The following is a 17,720-nucleotide window of genomic DNA, read 5'->3' as shown; positions in this document are numbered from 1 at the left end:
CAAGCCAATGGTCCCAAGAAACAAGCTGGAGTAGCCATTCTAATATCAAATAAAATCGACTTTCATCCAAAATTAATCAAAAAAGATAAGGAAGGACACTTCATACTCATCAAAGGAAAAATCTACCAAGGTGAACTCTCAATTCTGAACATCTATGCTCCAAATGCAAGGGCACCTACATACATAAAAGAAACTTTACTAAAGCTCAAAACACACATTACACCTCACACAATAATAGTGGGGGATTTCAACACCCCACTGTCAGCAATGGACAGATCATGGAAACAGAAACTAAACAGAGACACTTTGAAATTAACAGAAGTTATGAACCAAATGGACTTAACAGACATCTATAGAACATTTCATCCTAAAACAAAAGAATATACCTTTTTCTCAGCACCTCATGGTACCTTCTCCAAAATAGACCATATAATTGGTCACAAAACAAGCCTCTACAGATAAAAAAAGATTGAAATAATCCCTTGCATCTTATCAGATCACCACGGACTAAGACTGGTCTTTAATAATGACAAAAACAATGGAAAACCCACGTACACATGGAAACTGAACAACTCTCTACTCAATGATGACTTGGTCAAGGAAGAAATAAAGAAAGAAATAAAAGACTTTTTAGAATTCAATGAAAATGAGGACACATCATACCAAAACTTGTGGGACTCCATGAAGGCAGTGCTAAGAGGAAAACTCATAGCTCTAAGTGCCTACAAAAAGAAACTGGAATGAGCACACACTAACAAGTTGACTGCACAACTAAAAGCTCTAGAACAAAAAGAAGCAAATACACCCAGGAGGAGTAGAAGGCAGGAAATAATCAAACTCAGGGCTGAAATCAACCAAATAGAAACAGAAAGAACAATACAAAATATCAATAAAACCAGGAGTTGGTTCTTTGAGAAAATCAACAAGATAGATAAACCCTTAGCCAGATTAACCAGAGGGCACAGAGACAGTATCCAAATTAATAAAATCAGAACTGAAAAGGGAGACATAACAACAGAAACTGAAGAAATTCAAAAAATCATCAGATCCTACTACGAAGGCCTATACTCAACAAAACTGGAAAACCTGGATGAAATGGACAATTTCCTAGACAGATACCAGGTACCGAAGTTAAACCAGGAGCAGATAAACCATCTAAATAGTCCCATAACCCCTCAGGAAATAGCAGCAGTCATCAAAAGCCTCCCCACTAAAAAAAGCCCAGGACCAGATGGTTTTAGTGCTGAATTCTATCAGACCTTCAAGGAAGACCTAATGCCAATTCTCTTCAAACTATTCCACAAAATAGAGACAGAAGGAACACTACCCAATTCGTTCTATGAAGCTACAATTACACTCATACCCAAACCCCACAAGGACCCGACAAAGAAAGAGAACTTCAGACCAATCTCCCTTATGAACATCGATGCAAAAATACTCAATAAAATTCTAGCAAACCGAATCCAAGACCACATCAAAACAATCATCCATCATGATCAAGTAGGTTTTATCCCAGGAATGCAGGGATGGTTCAATATTCGGAAATCCATCAATGTAATCCACTATATAAACAAACTTAAAGAAAAAAACCACATGATCATCTCACTAGATGCTGAGAAAGCATTTGACAAAATTCAACATCCCTTCATGATAAAAGTCTTGGAAAGATCAGGAATTCAAGGCCCCTACCTAAACATAGTAAAAGCAATTTACAGCAAACCAGTAGCCAACATCAAGCTAAATGGAGAGAAACTTGAAGCAATCCCACTAAGATCAGGGACTAGACAAGGTTGCCCACTCTCCCCCTACCTATTCAATATAGTACTGGAAGTCTTAGCCAGAGCAATTAGACAGCAAAAAGAAGTCAAAGGGATACAAATAGGAAAGGAAGAAGTCAAAATATCGCTATTTGCAGATGATATGATAGTATACTTAAGTGACCCCCAAACTTCCACCAGAGAACTCCTAAACCTGATAAACAACTTCAGCAAAGTGGCTGGTTATAAAATCAACTCAAACAAATCAGTAGCCTTCCTCTACATGAAAGATAAACAGACTGAAAAAGAAATTAGGGAAATGACACCCTTCACAATAGTTGCAAATAATATAAAATACCTTGGTGTGAATCTAACCAAGCAAGTGAAAGACCTGTATGACAAGAACTTCAAGTCTCTGAAGAAAGAAATTGAAGAAGATCTCAGAAGATGGAAAGATCTCCCATGCTCATGGATTGGCAGGATTAATATAATAAAAATGGCCATCTTGCCAAAAGCAATCTACAGATTCAATGCAATCCCCATTAAAATCCCAACTCAATTCTTCACAGAGTTAGAAAAGGAAATTCTCAAATTCATATGGAATAACAAAAAACCCAGGATAGCGAAAACTATTCTCAACAATAAAAGAACTTCTGGAGGAATTACCATCCCTGACCTCAAGCTGTACTACAGAGCAATAGTGATAAAAACTACCTGGTATTGGTACAGAGACAGGCAGGAAGATCAATGGAATAGAATTGAAGACCCAGAAATGAACCCACACTCCTATGGTCACTTGATCTTTGACAAAGGAGCTAAAACTGTCCAGTGGAAAAAGGACAGCATTTTCAACAAATGGTGCTGGTTCAACTGGAAGACAACATGTAGAAGAATGAAAATTGATCCATTCTTATCCCCTTGTACAAAGCTCAAGTCTATGTGGATAAAGGACCTCCACATAAAACCAGATACACTGAAACTAATAGAAGAGAAGGTGGGGAAAAGCCTCGAATACTTGGGCACAGGGGAAAAGTTCCTGAACAGAACTCCAATGGCATATGCTTTAAGATCAAGAATTGACAAATGGGACTTCATAAAATTGCAAAGTTTCTGTAAGGCAAAGGACACTGTCAATAGGACAAAACGACAACCAACAAATTGGGAAAAGATCTTTACCAATCCTTCATCTGATAGAGGGCTAATATCCAATATATACAAAGAACTCAAGAAATTAGACTCCAGACAACCAAATTACCCTATTAAAAAATGGGGTATAGAGCTTAACAAAGAATTTTCAATGGAAGAAACTCGAATGGCCGAGAAGCATCTAAAGAAATGTTCAGCATCCTTAGTCGTCAGGGAAATGCAAATCAAAACAACCCTGAGATTCCATCTCACACCAGTCAGAATGGCTAAGATTAAAAACTCAGGTGATAGTAGATGCTGGCGAGGGTGTGGAGAAAGAGGAACACTCCTCCATTGTTGGTGGGACTGCAAGATGGTGCAACCACTTTGGAAATCAGTGTGGCGGTTCCTCAGAAAATTGGACATAGCATTACCTGAGGATCCAGCTATACCACTCCTAGGCATATACCCAGAAGATGCTCGAACATATAACAAGGACATATGCTCAACTATGTTCATAGCAGCCTTATTTATAATAGCCAGGAGCTGGAAAGAACCCAGATGTCCTTCAACTGAGGAATGGATTCAAAAAATGTGGTATATTTACACAATGGAGTATTACTCAGCTATTAAAAACAATGAATTCGAGAGGTTCCTTGGTAAATGGATGGAACTAGAAATTATCATCCTGAGTGAGGTAAGCCAATCACAAAAGAAGACACATGGTATTCACTCACTGATTATTGGATATTAGCCTAGAACCTTGAAATGCCCAAGATGCAACTCACAGGCCACATGAAGTCCATAAAGAAGGAAGACCAAGTGAGGGTGATTCGGTCCTTCTTAGAAGGAGCAACAAAATACTCAAGGGAGCAAATATGGAGACAAAGTGAGGGACAGAAACTGAAGGAGGGGCCGTCTCAAGACCACCCCACCTGAGTATCTATCCCATGTGCAATCACCAAAGGTAGATGCTGATGTGGAAGACAGGAAGTGCATGCTGATAAGAGCCTGATATGGATATCTCCTCAGAGGCCTTCAAGAGTCAGACATATTCAGAGGCAGATGCTCACAACTAGCCATTGAACTGATCATGGGGTTCTCAATGGAGGAGTTAGAGTGAAGACTGAAGGAGCTGAAAGGGTTTGTGGCACCATGAGGAGAGCAACAATACCAACCAACCACAGCTCCCAGGGTCTAAACCACCAGCCTGGGAGCACTTAGGGGGGGATCCAGGGCTTCAGCTGAATATGTAAAAGTGGAGGGCCCTGCTGGGCATAGGTGGAAGAAGAGAACCTTGACCTCATGAAGGCTGGATGCCCCAGGTGGTGGGAATTTTGAGGGTGGGGAGGTGGGAGTGGGGGGGTTGTAGATAGAGGTTACATCCACAGAGAAGAAGGAGGAGGGGCGAGGGGATTGGGGGTTCCAAGGGGGTGGTGGGGGATGGGGTAAGGGGACAACATAGGAAATGTAAATAAATCATCCAATAAAAAAATAAAAAAAAATAAAAAATAATAAAAAAAAACTTATAATTAGGTTAGCTAATTGGGATATAACTCTCTTTGTATGGGCATCTCGTTATTAATCATTATCAAACATATAAATCCTTTTATTAATCTAAAAAAAATAAATTCATTTTCTTCCAGAAGGCAAGGAGTAAAGTCCCATGTAACTACAAACAGAAAGCTAGTTGGTTTTGATAGGATGGGGCCTTGCCTTTGAATCAGACATGGTGTGTGTGTGTGTGTGTGTGTGTGTGTGTGTGTGTGTGTGCATGTGTGTGTGTGTGTGTGTGTTGTCTATTTTTGATAGTCAACTTGAGTAATTAGCCAAACTAAGTAAAACCCAAGCAGCTGAGTACACCTGTGAGGGATTTTTTTTCTTAATTAAATCATTTGTAGTAGAAAGACCCACTTTTAATCCAGATCTTTCGAACTGGGATAATTCACCTTTAATCTAGGCCATACCTTCTGCTGGTAGCTTAAAGAATGGACACAAAAGAAGGAAGCCTCCTCTATTTGCCTGCTTGCTGTCCCTTTCACTGGCAAGTTCATTCCTTCACTGGCCTTAGAGCCTATGTCTTCATTATTCTGGCATATACTGAAGACTAGCTGAGACATCCAGCCTTGAGGACTGAACTACTGGATTCTTGGATGTCCTGTTAGTAGATAGCCATTGTTGGGCTAGCTTATAACTTTTTCTGATAAATCTCCTTTATGTATATATATTCTACAAGTGAACAAATGTTTATTTCATATTTGCAAATGCTTATCAGGTGTCAGGTATTATTTCAAGAAGTTTTAAAGCCTAGTTTTGTCTTATATGTATAAGTGTTTTTTTCTGATGGGTGCATGTATGCCATGTATGTGCATGGTACCTACAGAAGTCAAAAGAGAAAACTGGATTCCCTAGATTTCGAATTACATATTGTAGTCACCCAGTTTGTCCATGGCCACTGGGCGACTACAATATATATATTTGTGAGCAGTCCTGTAGGTGCTAGGAATTAAACCCAGGTTCTCTTGAAAAGCTGCCTGCTCTTAACCACCAAGCCATCTCTCCTGCCCCTATTCTAAGCATTTTACAAATTTTAACTTACTTAATCGTCATAATAATTCTATGGGTATGAGTAACATTCTTATTATTTTCATTGCACAAATGTAAAATCTGAGGAACAGTGAAGTTAGGCCCCTTATTGACAGTTGCATAGCAACAGGAGCAGCAACGTTGGTAACGTAGAGTTGGCAGTTTAGCTTATCGGGTAGGCTATTTCTGGCAACCCTGATGACCTAAGTTTTATCTTCAGGATATACCTAGTAAAAGTAGAGAATTTACTCCCACAGGTTGTCCTCTGACTCCCACATGCATGTCATGGTATGTACACACACACACACACGCATATACACACACATACACAAATGTAAAAACGCTAAAATCTTTATATATTTGATTGTTTTACAAATTTGAGTTATACCATTTCTGACAAGGGCAGAAAAGGAAAATGTATTTCACTTGTATTCATTTATAGCATGCAATACTTTTGCACTGAAGTAACTATTCATCCCTGTTGAACATTTTTGTTGTTTATTTATAAAGTATTTTCTATATAATTGGATCTGCCTTTTATTAGAATATGCTCCCTTGATATTTTTTCTTAGTTTGTGGGTGTCTTTTCATTTCCTTTTCAGATTCACTTTATATGGTGCTGGAGAAATGGCTTGGTGGTTAAGAGCACTTGCTGCTCTTGCAGAGAGGACCTGTTAGATTCCCAGCACCCATATAATGGCTTATAACCTTCATAACTTCAGCCCCAGGGGACCTGATGCCCCTCTTTTGGCCTCTGCTTGTAGTGGCACTCACATGGTACAAAGATAAACATGCAAACAAACTCCTATACACATAAAATAAATAATTTTAAAATATTGTTTTTATTCATTCATTCATTCATTCATTTATGGTGTGTAGCGCATATCATGTGTGTTCAGGTGACTTCAGAATCCATAAGAGGTAGTCAGATTCCAAGTATCTCAAGTTGACAGGCAGTAGGGAGCCTCCTGATGTGGGTGCTGGGAACCACACTCTGACCCTGTTAAAGACCAGTAAGTTTTCTTAAAGAGTCAACTCTCTAGCCTCCCCTTTTTAATTTTCTTAGTTTCTTCTCTGTGTGTGAGAGAAAGGATGGTGGTGACGGTGGTGGTGCTATGACTTTAAACATGGAATTCAGGCATGCTAAGTATGTGTCCTACCATTGAGCCATATCCTAAGCTCTTTATTGTCTTTGGTATGCACAATTGTAATGTGGTGCACTCTTATTAAATGAACTTTATGAATGATTTGCTCTTCTTATTCTATAGGCAAACTTGTGGCTGAAAGTCAAAATTTTAGTCTATATTTCTTCTAGGTCTATAAATATATATTTTACATTTAAATACAATTTACTCAATGATTTCTTTCATGTGTAGAAGCTTTTTTTATTTGTTTATGGAACTTCAGTTGTTTTAGCCCCACTAGGTGCAAATTCCATTATCTTCCACTGTATTAGCTTAGTTCTCTTTGTCAATACTCAGATGTCCTATTTAGACTGATTATTTTTAAAATTTCACCGACAATAGGCTTTTGATTTTTTCCTTTACAATCTTGTTGAATTGTTTAGTTTGATTCTTGATATCTGGACCTATGGTCTTGAAAATGTTTTTGATTTTAATTTTGATTTAGTTATTCTATCATGTTGCTAATCGACTTGTCTGCATTAAAAGTAAAAACCAAACCAAAACTTGAATCTAGGCAGTCTAGCCTGAAAGTATTCACTTGCAACTACAATGTTACTTAACCATCATACTAGGCTAGAATTTCTAAGTTCTTTTATTACTTAAAAGTTCTGGTTCATCTGAGCGTGAGGATTTTCTGCCATACTTTCCCCCACACTAAATGTAAAAGTCAGAGGGTAGGGGTGCAGATTAGTTAGGAGATTACTTCTCTAGTACACATGAAGCCATGAGTTATTCCTTAGCACATCAGAAACAGAACATGGTGGTATATGCCTGGAACCCTGGTGGCAGGAGGAACAGGAATTCAAAGTCATTCTCAGCTACATAGAGAGTTCAAGGCCAGCCTAGGATATGTGAGAACCTTGTCTCAGAAGAAACTCATGAAAAAAAATTTAAAAACTAACATCTGTGTGATATTTTCATGTAAAAATATATGCTCAAACAAGCAATATTCCAAAAAGACAAAAACATGGTACCTTACCTCCACAGCGAACTTTGCTAGTTACCAAGGCTAACTAAAAGAGGGTCGTGTCCTTGAGCCTAACCTCAAAGAGATACCCAAATGCATCTTGAACCTATATATCCTATTCCTTGTCAGAAGACTGCAGCAAGGATATATTTTTCTAGAGCAAAGAGCATTATCTCCAAGGGTGGGACAAAACAGGTAGCTTGTCAAGATTCTGTCTGTGTAATATCTGTACAGAGAGGCCAGAAGGTCACAATATATGATTTTAGTTCTCAATGCATCTCTCGATGCACTTTCCAGAAAGAGAAGAAAATGTCAGTGTCCCTTCACCCTTGTGTGAGTATAAAGATCAGATGACAACTTTTGGCAGATGGTTCCCTCCTTCCATCACATAGGTGCCAGGAATTAAACTCAGATCATCACCCTTAATCTGACTTAATCTGACTTTTTAGAACAAGAGATCAGGACTAGGCCTGCCCTATACTGGGCCTAGAAACTAGAGAAACAGGTAGAGGCAAATTTACACTAATAATAATAGTAATAATAATAATAATAATAATAATAATAATACATTTGCGGATTATCTATAAATCTCAGAGACAAGGCTGACCACATGACAGGGGGACAAGAGTAACCTCTAAAATGATTGCTTTTGTTCATATTCTGTATGAAGTATATGTACTAGCTGGAGATAGCACAGGAAAGGAAAGTTTTATAATGCTAGTTCTATATTTTCACAGATTGCTAGATCTTTAAATAAAGCACAACTTGAATATTCAATTCTGTATCTGCACATGGCTATTTGTAGTGACACATACACACACACACACACACACACACACATTTTGTTGTTGGTGGTGTTTTATTTTGGTTTGGTTTTGGTATGGGGTTTCACTGTACATGCCTCCTTTACGAGCCTGAAACCCACAATGCAGACCAGGCAAGCCTTGAACACAGTAGTTTTCCTGCTGTACCTTGGCTTGTGTGACAAGATATCTTGCCATCTTATAAAAACGGCAATTTATGCCATTTTGAGAACAAATGCTGAAGCAGAATACTGCTTGTGCAAATAAACGACCACCATCTGTCCAGCACAAATCATGAGGCTCAAACTGACAAGGAACTTAGTTATATACACAGATGAAGTCGTACCACTTATCAATCCATCGTATTAAATTTATCAGACAGGCTAGACCAATCAATGATACAACTTCTTCACTGTCCTATAAAGGGAGGAGCACCTAAAACAGGGATTGATTAACACTCACTGACCTGTCTGTCATTAGCCCACCCAGTGCATGTACCAACTCTGTCCCTGAGGCTTCAGCTCGACACACCTTCTTGTTGTTGCCTCTGGTCTAGATCCAGTAAATCTGGAACCAGTTCTATACTTTGAATCAACTCTGCCAGTGGATTCTTTAGGTTAACTTTTTTTTTGTGTGTGCAGTAATGCCCTGCATCTGTCTCAGCTCTTTACCTCCTGTATTCAGTAAGAACCCTTTGAACCCCAGAGGTACTTTAACCTTTTCTTAGCCTGACTAAACTGTATATCGTTGTCTAAAATGAAATATATGAGGAGAGAGTAAACACGTGTGTATTTTAAATGGACTTAGTAGGATTTCTCTCTCTCTCTCTCTCTCTCTCTCTCTCTCTCTCTCTCTCGTGTGTGTGTGTGTGTGTGTGTGTGTAAAAATATTAAAGAAGAAGATGCCATGAATTTGAGAGGAAGTAAGGAAGACATAGTGAAGGTTATTGAAGAAGGAAAGATAAGGGTGGAAATGATATCAATATAGTATTGATGTATGAAATTCCCTCACCAAAGAGTTCAAATAGGATAAAGATTTTTAAAGGAATAGGAATATATATGACATAAAAGGAAGACTAGTTGAAACTGAGAAGGAGACTAGATGACTAGTTGAGAAGGAGGAGGGCAGGGCAGTCAGGGAGAGTACCTGGGGAGGAAGACCAAGAGAAACAAAGTATGTACAAAACTGTCACTATGAAACCCATTACTTTGTATGCTAATTAAAGGCAAGTAAATATAAACATGAAAATCTAAATAAGATAGGAATAAAGGAACTTTTGATTGTCAAGGATCATGATTACCAAGCTAAATCAGTATTATTTGGTAAATTAAAGCCAAAGACATGTTTATAGTCTGTGAGTTCATTGTTATTCATTAAATTGTAATGTTTTACAAACACAAATGTGCCAGTCAATGTTTCCAGCATATCTCACTCATGACACCTTTTTCAATCTCTTAAGGAATCTCATTAGCATTTTTCCTAGTTTCTATATCGTCTTATATTCCCACCAACAGTTACAGCATCACCATAGGAGATCAAAACAACTATCAGCTCAATCTACAGAAAGAGTCAGGAAGCCTGCAGGATGGCTCAGCAGGTAAACACACTTACTGTTAAGCCTAATGATATGAGTTTGATCCCTAGAACACACATGATAGAAGAAGAGAATTGATGCCTATGTGGTGGAAGTAAATAACACATTTCTGCAAGTTGTCCTCTGACCTCCATATGCGTCACCCGTGTGTCCCCCATACATATTTGCTGTTATACACATACTCAATGCTTTCTTATTGAATTGAGAGCCTGCTTTGCAAGATAGGTCCCATGTCTGGCATCATCTTTGTCAAGGATCTGTGGCTAGATAGTTCATAGGTCCTAGCTAAGTCAGTTATTCTCAACCTTCCTAATGCTGTGACCTTGTGTTGTGGTAACCTGAACCATAAAATTATTTTTATCGTTACTTCATTACCGTAATTTTGCTACTATTATGAATTGCAAAGCAAATATTTGTGGGTTCTGATGATTTCAAGCAACCCCTGGGAAATGGTCATTTGACTCCTAAAGGGGTCGTGACACACACAGGTTGAAAACCACTGTGTTAAATGCCTAAATGCCTAAATAGTGCCTAAATGACTCCTGGTGATTATCATTCTTGACACAGATTAGTAGGTTTTTTTAAATCTTCATTAGAAAACTTCTATTTTCAGTAAATGGCAACTAACACAGAAATTCACAACTGGTCATCATCCAAAGAACAAGACAGTGGTGGGTGGGGGGCACTGGACTTTAAATGAAACATCTATATCATATTCCTTCTTCTCAAGGTTCAGAGATCATTCCAGCTGAGGGGTATAAAGATGCTAGGAGCAAGAAGTGGTAGGTGTCTGCATCTGTATTAGTCAGGTGCTGGCAGAGCCTCTCAGGAGACAGCCATACCAGGCTCCCATCAGCAAGTACTTCTTGGCATCAGCAGTAGTGTCGAGACTAATACAGATGCAGATACTCACAGCCAACTATGGGGCTAAGCCCAGGGACCCCAGTGGAGGAGTTAAAGAAAGAACTGAAGGAGCTGAAGGGGTTTGCAACTCCATAGGAAAAACAATATCAACTAACCAGACCCCTCAGAGATCCCTGGGTGTAAACCACCAACCAAGGAGTACACATGGAGGGACCCATGGCTTCAGCCACATATGTAGCAGAAAATGGCCTTATCTGGCATCAATGGGAGGGGAAGCCCTTGGTCCAGTGAATGTTTGATGCCCCAGGGTTGGAGGATGCTAGGGCAATGAGGCAGGAGAGGGTGGGAAGGTGAATGGGTAGGAGAGCACCCTCATAGAGGCAAAAGGGAGTGGGGATGGGATGGGGGGTTTGTGGAGGGGAAACTTGGAGAGGGTATCATTTGAAATGTAAATAAATAAAATGATTAATAAAAAATAAAAATAAAAAAGAAGTGGTGGGTGAATAGGAAGCAGTGTTTTTCTAGACATACAGAGCAATTATAGATATGAATTGACAGCTATTAAGACAGCATGTATAACTCCTGCAGAAGCTCAAGCCAAACAAAATCCTACCATTGTGGGGCAAGAAATCATACCTGTAGTGGACGAGCTATTGGCAATTGATAGCTGCTGGGAGTGGGAGAGTTAGGTTTACCTAACATGTGACCCCTGATAGGTCAACCATGCTCTAGGGCATGCTCCACACTCAAAAGTATTTGAGCAGCTCAAATTGGGATCAATGGGAAGGAGATGATGTAATTATATTTCAATTAACATTTTAAAATATTTTTAAAAGAGAGAACATGAAGTTGGGTGGGTAGGGAGGTGGAGGTGGATCTGTGAGGAGGAGTAGGGGTAAATATGATCAGAATACATTGTATAAAAACCTCATAGAATTTACAAAATATTAATAAGAACATGGCTCAGTGGGGAAAGACACTTGTCATGCAAATCTAGGAGCCTCGGTTCACTCCTCAGGACCCATATAAAGATGGAATGATTTCCATAAGTTATCCTTTGACCTCTTCCACACATGCACTGTGAAAACACACACACACACACACACAGAGTCAATCTATTTAAGGTTAAATGGAAAAGTTTGCTAGTGTGTCTTTCTTCAAGAATTAGTGACACCCATTTCAGAAGCATATTAAATATGAGCAAGAAGTGAGCCGTTATCACTTTTGCTCTACCAGATTTCCATGGGCACAAACACTAAAAGAATCACATAAAGCAAGAAATTTTAATGAAAACATATTATATAAGAGCCTTCTGCAGAGTGAATTTCCCATATTTTGGCATAGCACTTGCAGATTTGAATAAACAAAAACAAATCAAGCTCTGCCTCCGAAATTATTAACAGTTTCACACACATTTATACATTCAATGACAGCCCCTAAAATATAGTTTATAGTAGCCCCTTCCTGTTGGTGGCAAAGATAGATTTGAGGCATGATTCACACTTCATCTATGCTGCTGATGTCACTTTCAGATCTCTTAATAATAGCCATGGGTTCAGTCTTACATCTTTGTATTTTCTCAGCAGGTGTCTTAGTTAGGGCAATTATTACTGTGATAAAATACCATGACCAAGTCCCATGACTTAATCCATTATCAAAGAAGTTGAGGGAGGAACTTAAACTAGGACCAGAAGTGCAGAGACAAAGGACAATGATGCCAGAGACAGGAAGACAACCTGAGACTGTTTTATGCTGAGGACTGAGGAACTTGACTCCTTCAATATCCTGTTTTCTAAATATCAAAAGCAAACAAAAGTGGAACTTTAGTGATTGTTGTCAAGCTTTCTTGAACTAAACAGTATTGAAATTGATTGTACAAAGAGTCAAGAAAACAGAGGCGGCGCAACTGGGGTGCTGACCTGGAAGTTCAGAAACCTCAGTTGTTGCTCCAGCTTTGGGTCATAGAAGAATGGCCACCAACTCCATTTGGGGCTTCAGTTTTTCTGCCTACAGAACGAGTTGCTGAAGATAATTTCTGAAGATCTCTGGCTCTCAATGACAATGTATATAACCATCCTAAAGGCAAAAAAAAAAAAAAAATAGAAACAACTTTTGAAAATGCAAACCAATGACTACTGACATTACTAGAGGGTAGATATTAGTATTGGGTCCACTCACTTTATTGCAGCCCCCCCCCCCATCCATGAGTACTGGAAATAATGACTCCACAGAAGATGATATTCAGATGTCACTTCATCCCATGGCTGGATTCTGCAGATGCAAAGAAATTTGCTACTGTCACCATTCCTGTTTCCTGGCTCTTTCTTTCTTTCTTTCTTTCTTTCTTTCTTTCTTTCTTTTCTTTCTTCCTTCCTTCCTTCCTTCCTTCCCTCCTTCCTTTTCTTGAGAACATAATACAATACAATAGGTTTAGAATTAGAGCTCAAGGGGGAAGTAGTTCAGTTGGTAGAGTATTCACCTAGCATTCCTGAAACCCAGTTTTGATTTCTAGCACCAAATGGGTTTTTGTGCTTGTAATCACAGCATCAGTATACAGAGACAGAAGCATGAGAAGTTCCAGGTCATCCTTGGCTACATCAAGGAGTTCGAGGTTAGCTAATGTTTTGTAAGACACAGGTTTTTAAAAGCTAAACATACTATGGCATTGAGCAGGAGGTAACTAAACTTGGACAGTCTTAAGAGGGTCAAAATTAAAATGGGCAATTTTGTGCCTAAGCTTAAGTATTCATCTTAGGCACAAAATCTGTTAGGGCACTAGAAACCTCAGAAATTAAGACAAGTACCATTTGAAGACAATGCTGGTAAGAAATCAAAATTAATGCCAAAAGTCCACAGTGAGTGTAATGTCAAGGCAGACAGTCTTGTTATTGTTCAGCTCTCTCTGGACAATGACAATTAAATCTGTTGTCTTCCTACTAAGAAAGTTAACTAAGGACAGTGTCTGCCCTGGTCCTGCATTACTTGCTTTACCAGCTCTAGTTTTGCTCCACTTCCATTCTGGTCCAGCTCAAACTTGATTAAAGTTGTTCAAATGTTTGCTTTTGTTCAATTTAATTCTTTAAAAACACAATAAAAGCAACACAATGGTCTCCCACTCAGTCTTTCACAACACATTCAGATATGAGTGGCTGTGTGAAAAATCTCGCGGTCGAATCCCCAGACTGTGCGGGCGGTGACCCACGGGGGACTTTCCACACGGGCAGGTCCCACAGACAGGAAAAGGTTCGGAGTTCCAAAGGCGGGAAGCTTTGGCGACGGCAGGCCCAATGATAAGAGAAAGTCCGTGGGGTCAAAGAGTTTTATTGCCATGATGTGGTAGTTGGATCTGGATGTGCGCCCCTCCCCCCAATCTAAGCCAGGGCGGGCCTGCCTTAAATAGGGGAGGGGGAAGAAGAGGGACTGAGAAGGAATAACTTAACTTAGCCACACCCCCTGGCCTTTAGGTAACTCATGAATATGGAAATCTCTGGAGGCCGAAGCCTGTAGTCACGCCCTCTCTAGCCAAAAGTGACTGCAAGGTGCAGATCAAATGGAGATCACACTACGTGTCAGGAGCCTGGATTCTGGGAGAGGAAAAGACACCAGTCCCTCACAGGCAATGGACACCTGTTGGGTCTCTGGGCTATTTCCAGTCAGTGCTTCGACCAAAACCAGCCATTCTATCACAGTCCTACAAGTGGCTTATAAGAAGTCATTTTGAAATTTTAAAATCCACTATTTAATATTTTCAGTCTCTCTCTTTTCCTATTTAATACCTAACAAATAAGCTATGTAAGCATTTGATTCTACATTTTTAATTGAAAAATAGATAAAGCCTCTTCAAATTGCCAATATGCTTTCATTATTTCCAAATATATTATATATTTTTATTTGAAAAATAGATGAAGCCTCTTCAAATATGTTTTCATTATTTCCATATATATAATTATGAATTACTTTTCAGGGCATCTTTTGAAGAGTAGGATGTTTTAACCATAATAATGAATAGTTCATCCTTTTCATTTCCACATTCATTCCTCTTATCAATTTTTTATGTTTTGGCTTTGTTTTAATGCACATGTGTGTACATGCACGTGTGTGAGGCTATGTGAAGGCCAGAGAACAAGCTCATTGTCATCTCAGTAATGTTGTCTACCTCCTTCGAGACAGAGATTCTCACTAGCCTTAGTCTTGACAAGTAAGGTAGGCTGGCTAGACAGGGAGTCCCATGATCCACTTGTTTCAACCCCTCAACAGTGAGATTGTAAATGTGCACTACCATGTCTAGCACTTTTATGATGGTTTGGGCAATCAAATCCAGGTACTCGTACTTTACTGAGACATCTCATGGTTTGTTTGGTTTTGTTGTGTTATTTGTTTGTCTTGGGGGTTTTCTTTTTAGGCTGGGTTTCATATAGCCAAGACTGAACTTTGAACTCCTGATTCCCTTACCCATACCTCCACTATGCTGTGATTGCAGGCATGCACTGCTATGCTCAGAGATCCAAATGTACCTTAAATTTTACATCACTTTAATAACATCTTGAATTCCCCAATTGAAATGTTACCACTTTTGGTTTGTTTTGAGACAAGATTACAGTTATGTATTCCATGCTGGCCTTGAACTCACAGCAATTCTCCTGCCCAGTCTTGTGAGTGATAGGATTGTATGTACGTGCCACCACACCTGGCAATATGTCTTGGATTCTACCCTTGAGTACAGACATCAAGAAAATTTCTTGGGCTAGAGATAAAATGGTGGGGTAGAAGTTTCTTCCATGCAACCTTGTGAATGAGAAGCAGCTGTCATCAAAGCTGATCATGGGTTCTGAGGAGAGAGCAAGTACGGAGAACCAATAAAAGGGTGATAGAACTGCTAAAAGTCCACAGAAGTCCAAAGGCCATGTAGAACTTCCCATAGAGGCATTGCAGGTGAATGTGTGTCAGTAGGCACCAGGGATAAGAGAGGCTTTATATGTCTTCTCACAGTGCCTGTGAATATTTGAATGGTTAGTAGGTAGCCTAACATTCTCTGAAAAAAGTGAACCTGAGATGATCACCAGTCTGGCGGGCTTCTAGGATGAGGAGCAAGCCAGAGACTAGAAGAACTTCACCTAAGACCTCAGGCCCCATGAGGGAGTAAGTTCATAACAGATAATCCTCACATGGAGTCATGATGGCAGGCCCAAGCAAGGAGTGGACCTGAGAGAACCACCAGACTGGCAGCATGGGGCCTGGACAGGGAGCATCCTTGAGATGACCACCAGTCCAGCACTGCACAGGCCTAGGTGGGGGCACAGATTATGCCCCTGAGATGACCCCTGCCTAGTTCCATAATGCACAAGTGTGGGATAGCACTCCTGATACCACTCCTGAGATGAACCTAGACACTTAGGACACAGAGCACCACTGAGGGAGCAAAATAGATAGGCCCTGAGTGTTCAGCCGATGAGTGAAGAAGAATCAAAAGAGAAAGAGAAACAGAAGGATGTGGGCACAGTGTAGAAAGGCAGAACTAGAGACTCAAGGGTAGTAAGGGACAGCATGATATGAGTAGCCAGTGATGCTACCTGAGATATTGGTGGGATCTTGGCCTATGCATCCACTAGGGACCACCCCTGGGTCCATGGTCCTGCGGCAGCAGGGATCTGTTACTACCAAAGGTCAGGTGAATGTCCTAGTCTGGGCTATTGCCCAGGGACATGTTGATATCTAAGGGCTCTGCAGAACTGACCCTACCTGTCCAGCTGCATGTCTGTCTCACCACTGGGGTGCCCCAGTGCCACCAGGAGAAACTCAGGGGAGCAAAACACAGTCTGCAATAGGGGTCCCAGTCAGAACAGAGGTCCACAGGTCTGCACTTCCCCTCATGGCATCTAAGCACCAGGCAGAAAGGGGATGGCAGAACCCGGAATGGGGTAGAATCTGGTTTGGTTCTGAGTGACTGCTGAGAGTATTGAGAGGCTAGAAGAGGGAAGGCCTTCTCCAATAGATTTATGCAAAGGCTCTTTAAGATGAAGGCCCAACCCCCTCACCCTCACCCCAGGCAATCTTGGATGAAGGAGATGTCCTTGCCTATCCAAAGTGTTTCATTTGATGGTATATGTAAATGAATACACCTTACCCAAGGTGAACAAGGAATTAAATACCTTTTGTGGGAAGGAATGCCCAGGAAGGGAAGCTCATCGGCTGAACACTCAGGGCCTATCTAGATACCTCATTAGTGTGGAAAACTCCAGGTTTTTATGCTATATGACTGATTATCATGGTCCTCTCAGTGGGGTGTCATGGTGACTTGTTCCAGATCAGGTAGTTTGACAAGGAGCTGGCTTTATGCCTACAGTTCTCAATTCTGAGATTCCCTAGGGTTTGAACCTGCTCAACCTTACCAGTTCTTCTATCTGGTGTCACAGTCTAAGTCCACTTGCCTCACACCCATCCTTCACTTGTGCATCTTGAGAGAGCTGGCCCTAGGGGTGTGAGAGCAGGAGAGCTGACCCCACCCCTAGCCAGCTGCAGTTTTTGGGAGAGCAGCTGCACATTGTGGGAGTTGCAGGTAAGCTGGCCCCAAGGGTATAAGCGTGGGAAAGCTGGGCCCTGTCACTTGTTTCCTGTGTGATGGCTTAGACAAGGGAGAGATAACCTCCTCCCCATCTTGTTCCTCGCCAACGGTGGCAGGTGGGAGACTTGGCCTTGGGGTCATTGATGATGGCAGGAGAGCTGACTCTGCCCATCACCAGCTGCAGCACTCAGGAGAGTGGGCCTTGCACATCCCCTGGGGCAGCATAGAAGAGCTGACCCTGATGGCTCAGCCAGGACCCAGGGGCATGAGGGTGGGAG

The 17,720-nt window shown here is 40.6% G+C and overlaps 1 pseudogene; it reads left to right on the top strand.

Annotated features, from left to right (window-relative positions):
- The first annotated feature begins 15,790 nt into the window (after positions 1–15,790).
- LOC114619160 lies at positions 15,791–15,910 on the top strand (annotated as a pseudogene).
- The last annotated feature ends 1,810 nt before the right edge of the window (positions 15,911–17,720 follow it).

This window comes from Grammomys surdaster, unplaced genomic scaffold (genome assembly GCF_004785775.1).
Source record: "Grammomys surdaster isolate TR1022 unplaced genomic scaffold, NIH_TR_1.0 147, whole genome shotgun sequence".
NCBI lineage: Eukaryota > Metazoa > Chordata > Mammalia > Rodentia > Muridae > Grammomys > Grammomys surdaster.
Note: the sequence above shows the minus strand (reverse complement) of the source record. Positions and strands in the feature narration are given on the sequence as shown.